General features: G+C 49.1%; 1 long non-coding RNA gene across 5 annotated transcripts; it reads right to left on the reverse strand.

Moving 5' to 3' along the window:
- Nucleotides 1–223: 223 nt before the first annotated feature.
- LOC145721202 (uncharacterized) lies at nt 224–16,985 on the reverse strand. 5 transcript variants are annotated; one of them, XR_014144730.1, is made up of 4 exons: nt 16,490–16,984; nt 13,969–14,117; nt 12,832–13,041; nt 224–2,275 (listed from the first exon to the last, which is right to left on the reverse strand). It is a non-coding gene; the product is annotated as an uncharacterized LOC145721202 (long non-coding RNA). The 5 variants fall into 5 exon arrangements; XR_014144729.1 differs by having other exon boundaries at nt 12,933–13,041; nt 16,490–16,971; XR_014144731.1 differs by lacking the exon at nt 224–2,275 and adding an exon at nt 3,398–3,492 and having other exon boundaries at nt 16,490–16,985.
- Nucleotides 16,986–18,184: the final 1,199 nt, after the last annotated feature.

Genomic DNA, 18,184 nt, shown 5'->3' on the forward strand with positions numbered 1-18,184 from the left:
AAGCGTCTGCCTTCGGCTCACGTCATGATCCCAGGGTCCTGGAATCGAGTCCCGCATCGGGCTCCCTGCTCAGCCGGAGGTCTGCTTCTCCATCTCTCTCTGCCCCTCCCCCCTGCTTGTGCTCTCTCTCCCTCTCTCTAATAAATAAAATCTAAAAAAAAAAAAGTGATGTACTGCCTGTGTAGACAAAGTGCTTTGAGAAAATAATGGACAAGAGAGTGAATTATTGCCAGGAAGACCTAAGTGGTATGATTTTTATTCTTAGATTAAATGTACAATACAGGTAAGTGCACAGATCTTAAATATACAGTTTGGTGAATTTTGACAAAAGTATACAGTCATGTAACCACCACCGGAATCAAGATAGAGACTATTTCTATTCCCCCAAAAGCCCTTTTGTGCCCACTCCAGTCAATGCCTACTCCACAAAGGCAACCACAGCTCTATTTTTGCCATAGTAGACTAGCTTATCTGTTCTTGACCTTCGTATAAATGGAATCATTCATAGTGTCCTTTCATGTCTGGCTTCTTCCATTGAACATGGGTGACAGGTTCTAATCTGGGGACCAGTTTTTCGATCTTCATTCATTCATTCATTCATGCGTGCATGCAGCATTCATTCACAGTCTCCCAACCTTTTGACCAGTCAGGAAGTCTGTTCATTCATTCACTCAAAAACAATTTATCTGTGACCAAGGTCTGGTTTGATTATTCTCCATTCCTGGCTTTGGTCCTCTGATTATGAAACAAAAATTTGGTAAACACTGTCTGCTGTTGTTTCAAATTCTACTCCCTCTCCTTCCACAATCTAGAAAATCTTTGATCTGTCCTGGGCATCATCATCAAGTCTTAAGAAAATCTTCATTCCCATCAAGTATATGTTTCTTGAAGACCCTACTGGGCAGGAATCACCTTAGATTATTTTGTGAGATTAGCCCCAAGAAACAGGAAAGGCTTAAATCAATGAAAGCAAGATTAACTGCAAACTTGGATGGAAGGCTGGAGGTAGAATTTCCCAAAGTGTGTTCCACTGTGGATCACTGGTTCTCCCGTTATCACAGGTATGAAGCAGGGACAGGGAAGATGATTATGTGGACACCTCGGTTTGGGAAACCCTGGGTTGAAAAAGCAAAAAAACCCAAACAACAACAACAACAACAAAAAACAAGTCTCCTGACTGCTGGACTTTTCAGAGACTTGACTGTGATTGTTCATTTTTTTTTAAAGATTTTTATTTATTTATTTATTTATTTGAGAGAGAGAGAGAGAGAAACAGCATGAGAGGGGAGAAGGTCAGAGGGAGAAGCAGGCTCCCCACTGAGCCAGGAGCCCGACGTGGGACTCAATCCCAAGACTCTGGGATCATGACCTGAGCCGAAGGCAGTTGCTTAACTAACTGAGCCACCCAGGCGCCCATGATTGTTCATTTTTAAGAAGAGGGTCTGGTGTGCAGCTTTGCCCAAGCGGTTTGATCCCAGAACTTTTTCTGCCTGGAACAACTTGGGCATTCCTGTGTTGTCCAGGACGCATCTGTGGGATTCCCTGACGTGACTTTAGAGAATTCATAAGTGATTGGGGTCCAGCAGAGGTAATGGAGCAAACTGCCCGGGAAGGTTGAGCCAGAGCAGGGTAGAGCCAGGCGCTGTGAAGAAGAGAGAGCTACTTCCTGAGGAAGGTAGGAGAAAAGGGGGGAAGGGAGTGGGCTTGAGCGGAAAGAAACTTCCCAGCCAGAAGAGGAGCTGGCTCAGGCTGGACTGGGGCCTAGAGAGGATATCCATACTGCAGAATTTCTATGGAAATATTCTCCTCACAACTGGCTGCATCTGGATGCTGCATTTGCTGGGTGGAAGGAAAAGGAGGAAAGAGTTCACGGTTACTGGCCATTGGACATGACAGTGACTAGGAAACCGAGTCCCCCATCACCGTCTCTACTGCTAGAACTGCCTGTTTCCCACAGAGGAGAGGCTGAGCTCTGCCCTTTCCTGGCCCGGCTTAGACAAGTCACCTGCACTCGCTGTGCCACAGCTGTCCCAGCTGTTGGGACCAGATGACCAGGTGGGCCTTCCAGAAAAGAGTCTGAGATGTCACAAAAGATGGGCAGATCTGGGTCTCATCACCATCGGGGCAGAGCTTCCCCAACAAGGCTTCCAGCAAGTTTGCTCACAAAGCTGTGGCTGCCAGATGTTCTGGGGTGATTCCAGCCCAGGTGCAAGTCCCAACTCCACCGGTCACCTTGAGCAAATCACTTTACTTCTCTGGGCCTCAGCGTGCCCACCTGAAAAATGAAAATCGTCATATTTTTTCCTCATGGTGAAACTAATAATTTTTTAAAATAATAAGATAATGGGTATAAAATATTTGGCACGTGTTGGGCACTAAGGGCTTCCTAGAAAGTGCCTCTGTTTGTTACCACCAATAAATTCCTCCAAAGCCCATTGTCTCTGTAAAAGAAAATTTGTTACGTTAAAATGGTTAAGTGATGTTTTACTGTAGGGGGGAAAACTGGTAGAACTAGTTGAAACCAATTGCTTTTTATTTTCTGTAAATCCCACCAATCGCATCCCCCTGGGGTCAAACAGGGCATAAGAATAACTCAGTGGGACTCTGCACTAACGGACACTCCTGTGGGGAAGGCCTCTCATTCCCGGGGATGCCAGACGCCTCCTCTATCCCCAGATTTGTCCCCCTGCTGGGGGTGACTCAGACTGCATGAGAGGGGGTGGGGGCGGGGACTGTGTCAGAGGTCACTACACCAAAAGAAAGAAGAAAGAAAGAAAGAACGAGAAAGAACGAAAGAAAGAAAGAAAGAAAGAAAGAAAGAAAGAAAGAAAGAAAGAAAAAGAAAGAGAAAGAAAAGAAAAAAAAAAAGCCTTCCATTTCCCTGGCGGGGCCGGTTTTATAACAGATCACTACACCCCAGGCTGCAGGGGAAACATCGTTCCCTTGCCATAAACTAATCCATTCTGAGGAAGTGAAGAGTAACTGCTGCCTGAGGCACTCAGGGTAACATTCTGGGGTGTGATGTTTGAGGCTGGCCCTTCATTGTGATGCAGGATTCGCTTTCTAGCCCCGTGCCTACCCTGGGGTCTCATGGTGGCTCCAGAAAGCCTCTTGGGGTCTTGCAAACAGTTCTTGGGGTTGATAAGCTTCAGTGTAGTCGCTGCTGGATGGTGGGGTGGGGGACGGGGGACTTCTGAAGATGGTGCCAAGTTGCCGGGGCTTGTGAAATGTGATCCTGGCAGATAAAGACATCTGGTACTAATTCTTTCTTCCACTCTGTTTTCTTTTGGGGGGTACCTTCAAAGTCACAGATCACAAATCTTAGCTAAAAAGAACTTGAATGACCTTCAAACCCAAACTTTTCATTTCACAGTTGAAGAAATTGGTTCAGCGAAGGGTGTTAACTTGCCTAAGGTCAACACGGCCAATGAGCAGCAAAACTGGAATTCAACACTTGACCTCTTGACTCTTGGTCCAGTGCTCTCTCCCCCACTGCTTAACAAAAGAATGGGTGACAGCCATGTGCCAGGCACTGTGGTAAGTGCTTCACATGCATTTAATCCCAACCATCCTATGGAGTCAATACTACACCTGTTGCCATTTTATAGATGAAGAAAGAGACTCAGAGAAACAAGTTATGAAGCTCAGGGTCACAGCTAACTAAAAGAGTCAGGTTTCAAACCTAGGCCTGGCTAGAGACCTGGAGCTTATAATCATTAACACTAAACTATCTAAGGCACAGTAAGTCTTTAAGTTGAGGACCTTAACTTTCCCCCAAACCGCCTCACAGGTTTCCGGGAGCCTGGAGAGTGGATGAGAGTGAAACAAAAGCCTCCCAAACTTGTCCTGTCCAGATGGGGCCGAGCGTAAGCTGTCAGTTACCCAAGTGCAACCAAATGAAATACGGTGGCCCTATACTGGGTGATCAATTCCGAGGCCACTGATAGTTTTGAAATATGGCCAAACAGCCAAAGCCACTGGCTAGAGTCAGGTCCCTGTCATCTGCCAACCGAGTCTCTTCCTCCTGGAGGTGTCCTCAGGGCCCATTAACAGGTAATCCTGGGGGTGTCTGCTCATGACTGGGGAAGGTGTGAATGACAGAGCTCATTGTGAAAGGGGAGAGGGCTGAGGCTGCAGCATCTCTTCAAGGACAGCTGTCAAGGCATGACTCAGATTTCGACAGAGTCTGGGCAGAGAGAACACTCATGCTCACATCCCCTCTGAGGAGAAGGAGCCTAGTGACTAACGTCCATCACCAGGTGCATCTGCCCTGGGCTGGGTGCCGTGGTGGCCAGAGCAGAAGAAGAGACAAGACAAGGAACTCACTGTTTCCCTGGGAGGCAAGATGAGCCACCCATAATGACAGCAACAACAGCTGACATTACCAGGACTTAGCGCACAAGAGCGGTGCGAAATGCATGTGTGAAATCATTTAAATCCCTCCAAGTTATGCCTACTTTCAAGATGAAGAAACTGAGACTCAGAGAGATCAAAGTACTTGCCCAAGGTCACCCAAGTAGGAAATGGTAGAGCCAAGATACGAACTCAAGTAGTTCGGCTCCAGAATCCAAGATCTCAGCTAGAGGTGCCCTACTGCACGCACACGTGTGTGCACATGCGTGTGTTTGGGGCGGGTGCTCTGCGTACAGATTCTACGTCACCTGGAGGGGGAGACTGGAGGTGCAGGGCTTGAGCTTTAGAGACAAACGTCCCGGGTTCGAATCCCAGCATGGTCATTCTAGGGCTGTAGGACCCCATCAAGTTCCCTGGCCTCTTCATGCCTCTGGTTCCGCATCTGTGAGTTAGCAGCGGTGACTGTATCTAAATCTTTGTGCGGTTGTCGGGATTGAGTGAAACAGGGCAGGGAAAGTGTTATCACAGTCTTGGCATATACTTAAGTGCTCAAAAACTAAGAGCTCCTGTGATACTTTTTAATGATTCATATTCACACAGTAGGCCAGAGAAGCTCCTCCCCTTCCTACTCCCCACTGCCTGACCACCTGCCACCAAACTGAGGGCCTCAAAAATCTTCCGGGCAGGGGCATCTGGGTGGCTCAGTTTGTTAAGCATCTGCCTTCGGCTCAGGTCATGATCCCGGGGTCCTGGCATCAAGCCCCGCCTTGGGCTCCCTGCTCAGCAGAGAGTCTGCTTCTCCCTCTGCCTCTCCTCCTTGCTCTTCCTCTCTCTCAAATAAAATTTTTAAAAAATCTTTAAAAAAAAAAATCTTCCAGGCAGATCAGTCATGGATTCACAAAAATCCAAACCTGAATGTCTGGGGTCCAAGGTCGAGCACTTAACCTGTGACTACATGGCCTCTGCCTTTCTTTTTTCTTTTTTTTTTTTTTTTAAGATTTTATTTATTTATTTGAGACAGAGAGAATGAGAGAGAGAGAGCACATGAGAGGGGGGAGGGTCAGAGGGAGAAGCAGGCTCCCCGCCGAGCAGGGAGCCCGATGCGGGACTCGATCCCGGGACTCCAGGATCACGACCTGAGCCGAAGGCAGTCGCTCAACCAACTGAGCCACTCAGGGCCCATGGCCTCTGCCTTTCTAAGAAGGTTCAGGGCTCAGGAGACCCTGGCAGATCCCTCCCCACCCCCTTCTCCAGTGAGATCAGATCTCAGCAAACATCAGGGGCAGGCCTTGAAGGAAAACTGTAAAGAAATAGCAACAACAACGGACCTTATGGGTTGGTTAATCGTGCCTACCTGAACCTCACTGAGTCTGGAGCAGGCCCCACCTCACCCCGCCCCACCCCACTCTAACCTAGGAATGCATCGCTGACCCCAGTTACCCCTGTTCAGCACGGACACACCAGGGCTCTGTGTCCAAGCCAGGCCTTGGACATTTTCCTTGTAGTTCCTTAGGGAAACCCTCATCTGAACCCTCCAAGCTCCCAGTTTGACCCCTGCAGATAGATTAGAGGGGGAAATACATTTTTAGCCACGGGGGTGGTGGGGATTAACAGGCATTCCTCAGTGAAGCTCTTTTTATTTGGAAATGGGCAGTATCTTTTTTTTTTTTTTTTAAGATTTTATTTATTTGACAGAGAGAGACACAGCGAGAGAGGGACACAAGCAGGGGGAGTGGGAGAGGCAGAGGGAGAAGCAGGCTTCCCACGGAGCAGGGAGTCTGATGCGGGGCTCGATCCCAGGACCCTGGGATCACGAGCTGAGCCGAAGGCAGATGCTTAACGACTGAGCCACCCAGGCGCCCCAGAAATGGGCAGTATCTTATTTAATGGCCCTTTTAAGATGCAGGCTGGTGATGGCCTGCAATGGGGGTAGGTCCAGGCCCCTGGAAAGAGTGGGCCTCCAGGGCTGGGCCAGCTGGGTTCTGTTCTTTCCAGTGGACCCTCTCTTGGGATGGGGGCTGCTTTCCCTGGCTGCCTTCTGCTCTGACCAGTTCTTGGCAACACAGAAAATCTCCAGACAGTACTCTGTCTGCTTCTTCCTTCCCAGCTCAGGGACAAGCCTTCTCTGATTTGTTACTTTTTAATAACTGTAGTTTCTTTCTTTCTTTTATTAACAGAAGAAATAATGCCCACAGATAAGCCAAAAGAATAAAATATAAATGACCCCTGATCCCATTATCCATGATACTCTCTGGTGTGTGTCCTTCCTGTTCTCTATTCATATCAACGGATTTTAAAAACAAGAATGGAGGGCGCCTGCGTGGTTCAGTTGGTTGGGCGACTGCCTTCGGCTCAGGTCATGATCCTGGAGACCCGGGATCGAGTCCCGCATCGGGCTCCCTGCTCAGCGGGGAGTCTGCTTCTCCCTCTGACCCTCCCCCCTCTCATGCTCTCTCTATCTCATTCTCTCTCTCAAATAAATAAATAAAATCTTTAAAAAAAAAAAAAAAACAAGAATGGATTAGGAGCACCTGGGTAGCTCTGTCGGTTTAGCAACCAACTCTTGATCTCAGCTCAGGTCTCAATGTCGGGGTCGTGAGTTCAAGCCCCGTGTTGGGCTCCATGTTGGGTGTGGAGCCTACGTAAAAAAAAAAAAAAAAAGGAATGGACTAATTTACTAAAAGTAGAGTTTGAGACTCAAAAGTAGGAACTCAAACCCAGCTTCAAGACCCAGAGGCTCCCTGGAACGACCCTGGGTAAGTTGCTTCATGAATGGGCCTCCCTTTTCTCATTTGTAAAAGGATTTTAACAGTAGTTACCTCCTAGGGTTGGTGTGAGGATTAAATGAGATTAAACACTGAGCCCTGCACACAGTAAGGACTCATAATGCTAACAACTGTGCTATAAACTCAGTAAATAACTTCCAAGCACTAAGGGGCTTTCTGCAGCACCTTGCAAACTGTGGCTCAGTATGCAACTACATTTGGGTATCTTATTTATTTCACTGAGCTTCTGTTGAAGAGTAAATTAATTCTAATTTTTCAGGATTATAAACAATGCTCTGATGCATATCCTTGCAGATAACTCTTTGCACACAGAGATTGCTTGCTTAGACTAAATTCCTATGAATGAAATTGCTAGATCAAAGAGGAGCTAAAATCTAAAGCCCACATTTGGACTGATTCATACTCCTTCCAGCAAGGAGGGAGCCTGTTTCTCTCATCCTTGCCAACACTGGGGTTTGGCATTTTCTTTTCTTTCATCCTTATCAACTTGATAAGTGAAAAACAAAACAAAACAAAAAAATAACTTGTTTTCCAGGTATTCAGAGACTTTCTCTTGGTTTTTTTAAGGGATACTTTGGGGACAACTTTAGACCCCATAATGATTCTTCCTATCCAGAGCACTGCTAGGAAGGAATACAGGTGGTGTTAATGGCAGAATTGTGATAAAAATCTCAAGTACACTACACAAAAGGGTCTGGATGCTGCCCACCCTGACCCTCTACGAGCACAACTTCCAGTTCCATGTTTTTTTATTTTTATTTTTTAGAAGATTTTATTTATTTGATGGAGACACAGCAAGAGAAGGAACACAAGCAGGGGGAGTGGGAGAGGGAGAAGCAGACTCCCTGTGGAGCAGGGAGCCCAATGTGGGGCTCAATCCCAGGACCCTGGTATCATGACCTGAGCCGAAGGCAGACGCTGAACGACTGAGCCACCCAGGCGCCCCTCCTTCCATGCTTTTAAATTTGAGCTATATTCTCTGTGTAGGGTGAGTGGCCTATCCCTCTACTTAAGTCCAGTGATGGGATAGAAAAGAATATTATGATGGAATGTTTACAGAGCTTTTAGGTGCATGCCCAGGATAGCACTTTTGGGACCCATTAGGATTTGTAAAGGTATCTAGGGTAATGCTTTATCCAAAATCTGAGGTTCCAATCCAAACTCCTTTGCTTAAGTAGGGATGCTTTCTCTGAGCATCGAGTTCAAATGGGGCCAAAAATACATCACCCCCTGGCTACCACCATCCACTCTGGCTCACCAGAGGAGGTAAAGCATAGGAAAACATGTTCTCAATTGAAAAGAGCTTCACTCATCAAACAGGCTATTAACAGGGTTTCTTGGGTGGTTCAGTTGGTTGAGTGGCTGCCTTCGGTTCGGTTGTGATTCCAGGGTCCCGGGATTCAGCCCTGCGTCCCAGGATCAATCGAGCCCCGCTTCCTTGGCCTCCCTGCTCAGCGGGATGTCTGCTTCTCCCTCTGCCCCGCCCTCTGCTTGTGCTCTTTCATATAAATACATAAAATCACAAAACACACACACACACACACACACACACAAAACAGGGTGTTAACAGAGGTTGAGTGCTGAGTGCTGGGAACTAAGCTGTGTGCTGAGGCTGTAAGCAGGTGGTGGCTGAGGCGGACCCCCTTCTAAGCTGGGTGCTCACCTATAACCCTGGCTATCTTTTATTAGGTACCTATGGTTTACTTGCCAATGGCTTTCCCCTGAGATCTTATTTAACTTAATCTTCAAGTCAACCCCATTGAGGGGTGATGGGGAAACTGAAACTTCCAGAAGGGAGTCACTGGTCCAAAGGTATATGCTAATGAGAGGGAGCACAGCAATTCAAACTTTGGAAATCTTCTCTGGGGAGTGGGGGCAGAAGGCAACAGCTGATTTGGCCAGAATGTCAACTACCTTGTGTAAATTATACATGTTCATCCACTTTTCATTTATTCAACAAGTATTTATTGAACACTCATGTTGAGCCTGGGATAGGTGCCCCGTAAGATTTAGTTTTCCCGGTATGGTTTCTGCAGTCCAGAAGCTTATAAATCCATCCTACCTTACAAATCCTATCAAGCCAACCTATCTACTTTCCTTCCTTTCTTCCCTCCTGCCCTTCATCCTTCCACGCACCAAGGCTTTGTTCCAAAAAGGCATTCAGGAGGCTGAAAGAACGGTTTCCGAGGCTTTAAGGTCAGGTGGACATTGGTCTGATTCTGTCACTAAGGAGACAGACAGGTGACCTTAGCTGAGTTACCTCACCTCTTGGAGCCTGTTCCTCTTCTGGAAAATGGGGAGCTCAGGAGAATGACAGGATATGCACAGAAAGCACCCGGACCTGCGTCTGGCCCGGACGGTGATGACGGCACACACTAAGGATCTTATCTCCTTCAATCCTCACAGCAATCACTTCAGTGAGGAGGAAACTCAGGTAACAAGGAAGAAACCTGCTTGTCCAACGTCTCAGGCAGTTGACTGCAGAGTTGATATCCTTTAGTAATTTGTCAATACTCCAGGAGCCAAGTCCGTCTGGGGTGGATTAGGTGACCCCATTTGACAGGCAGTAACGGGATAAAGCATCTGAAGCAAGTATCATGGGATGAGTGCTCGATAAATGATAGTAATTTGAATGAAGGCAAGATTAGAGCTGATTCCTGAGCTCCCTGCTAGGAGCCTGCGAGTTGGGTAGCCCCCGTTCTCCATTCATGCACTTCACAGGGAAGCTCTGAGCAAGGACTCTGAATCTTTACTAGCTCTATCTCCGCTTTTGCTCCGGGAAGAATGGGGACACGGGACCACCTAGTTAATGGGCATTAAAACTGGGGTTTTTGTGGGGGTGCCTGGTGGGCTCAGTCAGTAGGGTGTGTGACCCTTGATCTTGGGGTCATGAGTTCAAGCCCCACGTTGGCTGTAGAGATTACTTTAAAAAGGTAAAAAATAAAAATATTAAAAACAAAACAAAACTGGGGTTTTGCATAGCATTTTGAATTACAAAGCAACGCAAGATCAGTACAGAAACTTGGTAGGGGAGAGGGAATAGGGAAAAAATTTAAATTCTGTCATTTTTGCACCTACAGAGAAGTTACATTTGGGAATTTGCCCTTTCAATATTTTTATGCAGGTCAAGAGATTTTCATTAAGTTCTGGATAACCATAAAGTCTTAATGTGTTAGGAAAAAACAGGACCGTTAGCACCGTGTCCAGTAGCCCAAGTCCTGTACTGTGCAATGGCAGTGTGATCGTGCGGTACCCGACCTTCGCAGACAAACAAAACAGTCCTTGCTCTTAGCACGTACTTAAGTCGGTAGTCCTAACCTTCACGCCTCCCTAACATGCCAAGAGTTTAACGCTCTTTTGAAGATAATCCTGGAAAGGAGGAGGAGGGATGAAGGACCATGACAGCTTCCAGAGGGGGCAGATCATGTGTTGAGAAGAGGAACATTTCTTCTCCGGAAGTAATCCAGAAAAGGAAAACTAGATGATTTGATATGCAACTCCCCCCTTACAGTGATTCATTAATCTCGTCTCAGAGGGAGGGAAACTGAGACCCTGAGAGAGATTTACCCAGTCATACAGCTAGGAAGTGGTCAGGCAGAACTTGAGCCTAGCACGATCCCTGACTTCATCTACTCTACAAGAACGGAGGCAGGAAGATGTGGGTTCAGATCTCAACTCTTTTACTTACTAGCTCTTCACTTCTGAGATGTCATTTAACTCCTGAGTCAGTTTCTTCATCTGTAACATGAGGGAACAGCTTCCTCATGGAGTTTACACGAATATTAAATGAGAAAAAAAGGTCCTTCCTAACAACGATGGAGCGCTTCATGCCAGGCGCTGCCCAGTGCACCTCACATGAACCGTCTCATTTCATCTTCACATGACCCTCACTCTACAGCTGAGGGAACGGGAGGCTCAGAAAGTCTAAGTCATTTATTCAACATGACATGGTTGGGCCTGGATGTGAACCCGGATCTGTCAGACTCAGAGCAATACTACCAGCTAACATAGACAACTCTCAGCATGGTGCTTCCCACATACAAAGGGCAAAATAACAGCTACCATTATTTACTGTTGCTCTCATGAATATATAATTATTATGTCACATGTGATCAGCTGATCTCTGTTTTCACCCTCCTCAGCCGAAAAAGAACAAGAATTGGGCCGATCCAAAGAAGGGAAGAGATGGCAGCCCAGCCTAGGCCTGGGCCATGCCCATGCTACACCGGAGGATGAAAGGGGTGGGTGCAAAGCTGGGGCAGTGTCTCTCTCAAACCCTGGCATCTCTCATTCGTTTAATGAAGGGCTGGAACAGCCCGTACCTCACATCTGGGAGGCAGAGCTCCTGCTGAGGGGTCTGCCAACCTTGTAAATAGTCTCTTGGTGTCCCTGTCTACCTATCCTAGACCACTAGTCCCTCCGTCCCATCCAGGGCGCCCTCCCGTGTTTGCAGACCTGGGGCCCCACTGCTCCATGATTTGGGCCTCTGCTGATCTCGGCAGATGGGTGCGGGTGATTAAAGAGGCAAAACCCGGAAGTAGAGAGAGGACCCATTTAAAAAAGTCCAGCGAGCACAGACACGCCGCCTGGAATCCCAGCCTCCATCTGAGCCCAGCCAACATGAGTCACCTCCACAGCCCTTTCCCTGTGAGTTGCAACACAGCTGACAGAAACTCCCAGCCTCTCAGGAAGCGGGCAGACAAGTGTGCCGTCCTTTGGGCTGCAGTGAGCCTTGCAGTTGCTGCCGGCACCCAGTGGCTCTCCTGCCACCAGTAACATCTGTGAAGTGGTTGGACACCAGGCTCTGCTCTTGGATCAAATCCCAGCTCTAGCTCTACCACTTCTAAGCTCTGCGGCTTGAGTGACACACTTCATCACTCTGTACCTCAGTCTCCTCAGCTCTAAAACAAGGATCACCAAAGTGCCCGCCTCACAGGGTCGCTGGAAGCCTGACGTGAGACGAGGCGTGTGAAGGCGTGGCACGATGCCTGATACCCGGTGTACTGAGCACCAGCTGCCTGCCCGACACTAGCAGGCACTGCAGATTCACCAGTGAGCGAGACAGACAAGGTCTTTACTCTTACGGAGTTCACATTCCGAAAGAAGGGGAGACAGACAGACAATGAGAAAAATATCAGAAAGTTGTAAGAGCTTTGCAGAGAACCCAGTAAAGTGGTGTGATACAGTGACTGAGTGTTCACTTTAACAAGGGCAGCTGCGAAGGCCTGCTCTGAGCTGGTGGCTTTATTAGCAATTACTGTTACTCTTTACTATTACTTGTCAGGGCCCCCTTGGCTGCCACACACACAGCCTCCGGTGAGAAGCCAACGTCTGACAGTTCTCAAACCTGGTACCCCTTCTCCATAGGCCTGACCTCCCCATGAGAGAGCTCTCCTGTGGATTCTGACTTTACCCTGAAAACCTCCATCATATTGGCAGGAGTAGCTGAAACCCCGCCCTTCCCTGAGAGAGAAAGGAGTGGGCCAAGGTGAGGCTCCCAGGAAGACAGAGTAAAGAGATAATTTGTTAAAAGGGAAGAGGGGGTGGGCAGAGAACAGAAAGAGAGAGGGGAAAAAAAACAGATACCAAGATCTCTGGCTTAGATTTAATTTCAAATTAATCCTGGTGGAAGCTCTAAAAATAGCTCTAGCATTCTCCTACTTGTGTTTGTGGATCTTTTGGGTTTACCAACCTTGTTCTTTACAGGGGCAGCTCACAGAAATTATTCCACAATTTCTTAGTCTGCCAGGCATCTGATTCTCCTGTGTTTCCAATGAGGAAGAGAGCACTTACTAGAAGGTGAAATGACCAGCTAGCGAAGGCATCAGAGGCGGCCGACTTCAACCCTTCCATCCCTTCTGTGTTGGCCAGAGGCACTGGTTTGCTCATATCTCATTCAGATCTGCATCACACCAAATAAAAGGTTGCCTCCCACCCTATCCCTGGCCGCCCCTCTGCCACCAACATGCACACACACACCAGATTGTAGACTCCTCCAGAACAGTGACCCCTGACTTCTTGGCCTCTGTCTCCTCAGAACCCACAGTAAGGCCTGGGACCCAACAGGTGCTCAGTAAGTGTCTGCTGAATTGAGGCCACTGAGAGCCAGTCAGTGGAGATGACTGAAGGGACAGCCAGACTTGGAGATGACTGAAGATTCAGATCTGGGCTCTGACACTCACTAGCTCTGCCCTTGGGCAAGTCAATTTACCTCTCCAGCCTCCGTTTCCTCATCTGTAAAGTGTGTTGGGAAGGAAGGGGTGCAATATCTACCACAGCGGGTTACTTCGAGACTCAAAGAACTCACTTGAATAACTGTAAAACATTATTCAGAAAGAAGCTATTACTATCCTAAGGGGAAAGCTCTGAAAAAAAGGACGGAGGCTCACACAGAGACAACTCTCCCCCTTGCCAGCGGGAGGGGTGAATCTGCACTCTCCTTTGAGAATTCCCCAGTGGCTGTGAAGTATTTGATGGTGGGCAGAAGAAGGGGCAACGGAATTGGGGCGGGGTGGGGGGGGGATGTTCCTGAGTATCCGGGATACTAACTAGAAACAGGAATCAAGATTTCCTTTAGCCAAGTATCTGTCTCTGTACTTTTCCTCTAGCTATCTTCTCTCCAACACTTTTTGCTGCCCTCCCTCCCTCCTCATCTCCACCTCCCACCCCCTCACCTAGGAAGGAACTGGCCAGCTCCACCCAGCGGCCCCCTTAGCTCCGCCCCCAACGCGGCAGGCCAAGAGTTAACAGCTGCACCTGTTGAGGCAAACCTGCTCTCGCCGGCACCTGTACCCACAGCCAATCAGCACCAGTGCTGCCGGGAACCTACCTGTCAGCAAAATCCCGACACTCGAACCTCAACATAAATCAAACACTTCCCTGGGCAGGGAATGTCTGTGTCAGGCAAGAATTAGAGACAAGCGGTGGGTCAGCAGAGCCTCGGTGCTGGTGTGCGTCTTGGTCTTGGAGCCTGGGAGCCTGGGAGCAAGAAGATGTCGAATGAACTTGAGTGAGTAAACACTGGTGGATGCCTGGCGCTCTCCGAGCGTGGAGGCTCGATGGGGTTTCCAGAAGGGGGAAGCGCAGGGAGGCCGGCGCCAGGATTCACAGAGCAATTTGTAAGGGTAAATGAATGGGCTGACGATTTCACTTTGGCGTGTTGAGGCAAGCCCTATCTCAAGCTAGAGTTGAATGTTTCCCTGGGAAAATAGGTTTTTTTGTTTTTTTTTCTCTGTCTGCTGAGCAGTTTCGAGCCAGGTGGGGAAACACGGGACTGAAACTGTGAAGGCTTTCGGCACCACTTTCTGATACCGTGAAGGGACTTGGAAATCGGAGACAGCCCCAATTCCATCTAGGCTTTTCTATCTTCTTGCCAAAAGGAACTTCTTTGAGGTAGTTCTAAGAGCTGTCTTAGGCACAGAGTTGGGTTTCTCTAAAGGGACTTGTTTGTTGGGTCCCAAGTGGGAAGGTTACAGAATGGTGTTTAAACATATGCCCTCTGAAGTCAGCCTGACCTAAGTTCAAATCCAGACTCTGCTCCTTATGGGGCATGTGATCTTGGACAAGTCATTCAACTTACCGGAGCTTCATTTTCCTCATCCAGAAATGGGTACAAGAATGCTTTGTAGGAATCCTGAGAGAGTTAAGTGTGATAAAAGCTGTAAAGTGCTAGGCACAGAGCCAGGGTCTGAAGATGCATTAATAAAATGCAGCTGATTTTATTCAGAGGCAGTTCTAAGGCTGAAGAAGCTGAGATGTGGTTTTCAGTGAGGTCGTCTCTATTGCCTGGCAAGATGCAGGTGACTTCCTGCCCGTATCTGGGATTTAGACTCCCCACTGGCTGACGTTGACCTTCACCACGGGCCCCCTACTTCAGGTCCAGATCTCAGAGAAGGTGGGATAAGGCTGGGATTCGGGGCTGCTTTAGCTTGGGCTCAGGGAGCTGGCAGAAGCCAAGCTTCTAAAACATATACTCTCCTCCTCTTGACATGCTCAGAGGTGAGTGAGCAGAGACAAGGATTGAACAATCTTTTTTTCTAGCTACCTCTCAATAGATTGTTTTAAGAACGTGAGACCGGGGCGCCTGGGTGGCTCAGTTGGTTAAGCAACTGCCTTCGGCTTAGGTTATGATCCTGGAGTCCCGGGATCGAGTCCCGCATCGGGCTCCCTGCTCGGCGGGGAGTCTGCTCCTCCCTCTCATGTGCTCTCTCTCAAATAAATGAATAAAATCTTTAAAAGAAAAAAAGAAAAAAAAAAAAGAAAGAAAGAACGTGAGACCGGAGGGGGCAGTTGGTGGGTCCTAACTACAGACAGTGTTCCATGATACCGGCTAGCTCTTGAGTTCTCCTAGGTTAGCCAACTATGTTCGTAGTACACTCACTGGGCATCAGATTTCTCTTGAACAAATTCCCTGGGGTTGACAATGTGTTGACAACTGGAATAAGAGCAGGGGCACTGGAGGCACCATGTGGGTTCAAGTCCTGGCTCTGCCACTAATGAGCTGTGTGACCTTGGGCAAGTCACTTCACCTATCTGAGTCTCAGTTTCCTCACTTGTAGGTTGTGGGCCATAGTGGTACCCACCTCATGGAGTTGTTGGGGGATCTGGACCACTTAGTTTAAAGCCTGGTAAGGAGCAAGCTAAAAATACCCTTGTTACTTCATACAGAAATAACCAGTGAGTATTTCTGAACCTCTCGCTATTTTTCCACACTCTGAAAAGAGACAAAAATCTTAGGCTGTGTCTTCATCCCACTTGGATCTGCCGGTAATACTGCAGAGGGTTCAGACAGAATCTATTCATTGGTGCCCCTCAGGGGGTGGGCGTCCTGAAGCTGGGTTACTCCAAAAGAAAGTTTCCTGATTTTCTCCTCCTTAATGATTTGGGTTTTGAAGTCAGATCCGCTGACAGTTGAGGCTTCTCCGTTTGGGGTGGGGTGAGGGGAACTGTGCCTGCAGAGTAATTGCAGACAGGCTCTGAAGCGACCATTTGAGATTACAATGACAGAGCCTCAGTGCCTGGGGGCTCAGCTACCCTTACTGAGAAGTGGGGGTTGGGGGGGGATCAAGTGCTTGGCTTGCAAGTTTTGAGCTGTTGCGGTTGGTGCTGCTGTGGCCCCTGGCTTGGCTGCCGAATTCCCCCCAACAGTGCCTGCCGAGGGCAGAGGGCTGGTCCTAGCGTCCATCTTGAGCTCCGACAGAATGACAAACTCTTGTTAGGCCTTGGTGTGGGGGGAAAGGCCGAGCTTGCATGGGGCTTAATTCTGCCACTGAGCACCCGTAGAGGGTCCTGGTGAATTTGTTTCTCCTCCCTGACCCTCGGTTTCCTCCTCTGTCCAACAGGGGCTATACACACCTACCTGGCAGGGGAAACAATGCGCTCCCACATGTGGGCCACCTGGCCCCGGGGCTGGAGCTCCTTAACCGCGAGCCCGATCCCTAGGCCTGGGGAGGAAGGCGGCCCTTCGAAGGCCGGGTCCTGGGGTGCATGGCGGCGGCGTCAGATCCCAGCTCGAGGCAGCTGGCGGGTGGAGCGCTCCCGCCTTTCATGTGGTTGGGCCCAGCGCTTGCCGGGTGCGTCTACCAGCCTCCGGGCCAATGGGGCCGCCTGGGGTGCCGCCAGCCAGCGCCGCCGGCTGCCCCCAGGCTAGAGCCGCCCTCAAGGGATCCTGGGGAGGCTCCGGAAGTCGCTCACTGCCTGTGGCTCTCTCGCGGGAAAACAGCCCGCGCCTGCGCACTGCCCGCCAGGGCCCCGCGTGCGGGGGAGGGGGGAGGGGGCAACACGCTGGCACGCCGGGGTCTTAGGCCGGTTGCCGTGGGTCTTCCCGGCCACTCTGGAGTTACAAGGAGAGTGGTGCTCCGGGGCCCACTGTGTGCCAGGCGCACCTGCACTGGCTCACTCCTCCGGGGAGGAAATGAGGAGCCGGGAGATGAAGTGATCAGCACACAGTAGGTCTATCGAGTGGAAGACAGAGAAGCGAGCGAGGCGCACCAGGATTCCCCTCTACAGTCTTGCTCAGTCTGCAGACTGGGAGCCCACCCGCCGCCTGGAATCTCCCTCCGCAAAGCCCTGGAGAGAGAGGACTGAGGGTGGGAGGGGGACAAAGAACGTCCCAGTGGGTGACCACAGGCCTCTGTCTCCGCTCCGTGTGATCTCCAGGAGCGCCAGGCTCCAGACTCCCTGGAGCGCTGAAAGAGTTAACCAGGAACGCCTCCCCGCTGCGGTTTTGTGGTCGAAACCATGATTGCCAGGAGCAAATTTTTGTCGTGCACAAGGTGTGTTATTAAAAGTCGGAGTTACGCTGCTGGTGAATGAAAAGTTAAAAGCCCTCATTAAGCTCCGCCTGTAAAACAGGCGGACTAGAGCTGAGACAACCCTAACGGCGGAGGCTTAGGGTGCAAGGACACTCCTGAGGTTCCTGCTGCTCGGGCACAGTGAGGCCCGGTCAGGTGCCTGGAGCCACAGAGGGCTTCACGGGAGTCCACACAGAAGAAGGCCAGCGGGGGGAAGGGCCACAGGGCTGAAACACAAATAGCATATGCTGGAAGCTTTCCCTTTGGTTGGAAAAAAAAATAATAGCCAAGCACTGATTGAGAGCTGACTCCACAGCAGACTCAGTGACCAGTGCTTGATAAATACATTATGTCCTTTAACCTTCCGGACGACTCAATGAGGATGGGAGTATAAATTCAGTTTTGCCAAGGAGGGGTCTGAGACTTGCCCCAGGCTTGCTCAAGATCTCAAGGAAGACCTGGGATCTTAACTAGGTCTTAACCGAGGGGCTAAAATGATGCTCCACACCAATATGTCACCCTGCCTCCTATCTGTACAGATACCGAAAAAGGAGGAGACATGCCAAACTTCTAACAGTGGTTATTTCTTAGTGGAGGAAAGCAGGTGAATCTAGCTCTGCTTCCAATTTTCTCTCCGTTTTGCATTTTATATATTGTGTTTTACATACCTATGTTACTTTTGAAATGGGGAGGGTGAGGAGAGGGAGTCATTATTTTTCAAAGGGAGAATTATTGGTTCACCTACAAATGGTG

This window comes from Leptonychotes weddellii, chromosome 4, assembly GCF_054177405.1.
Source record: "Leptonychotes weddellii isolate Sample4059 chromosome 4, ASM5417740v2, whole genome shotgun sequence".
In the NCBI taxonomy this organism is placed as follows: domain Eukaryota; kingdom Metazoa; phylum Chordata; class Mammalia; order Carnivora; family Phocidae; genus Leptonychotes; species Leptonychotes weddellii.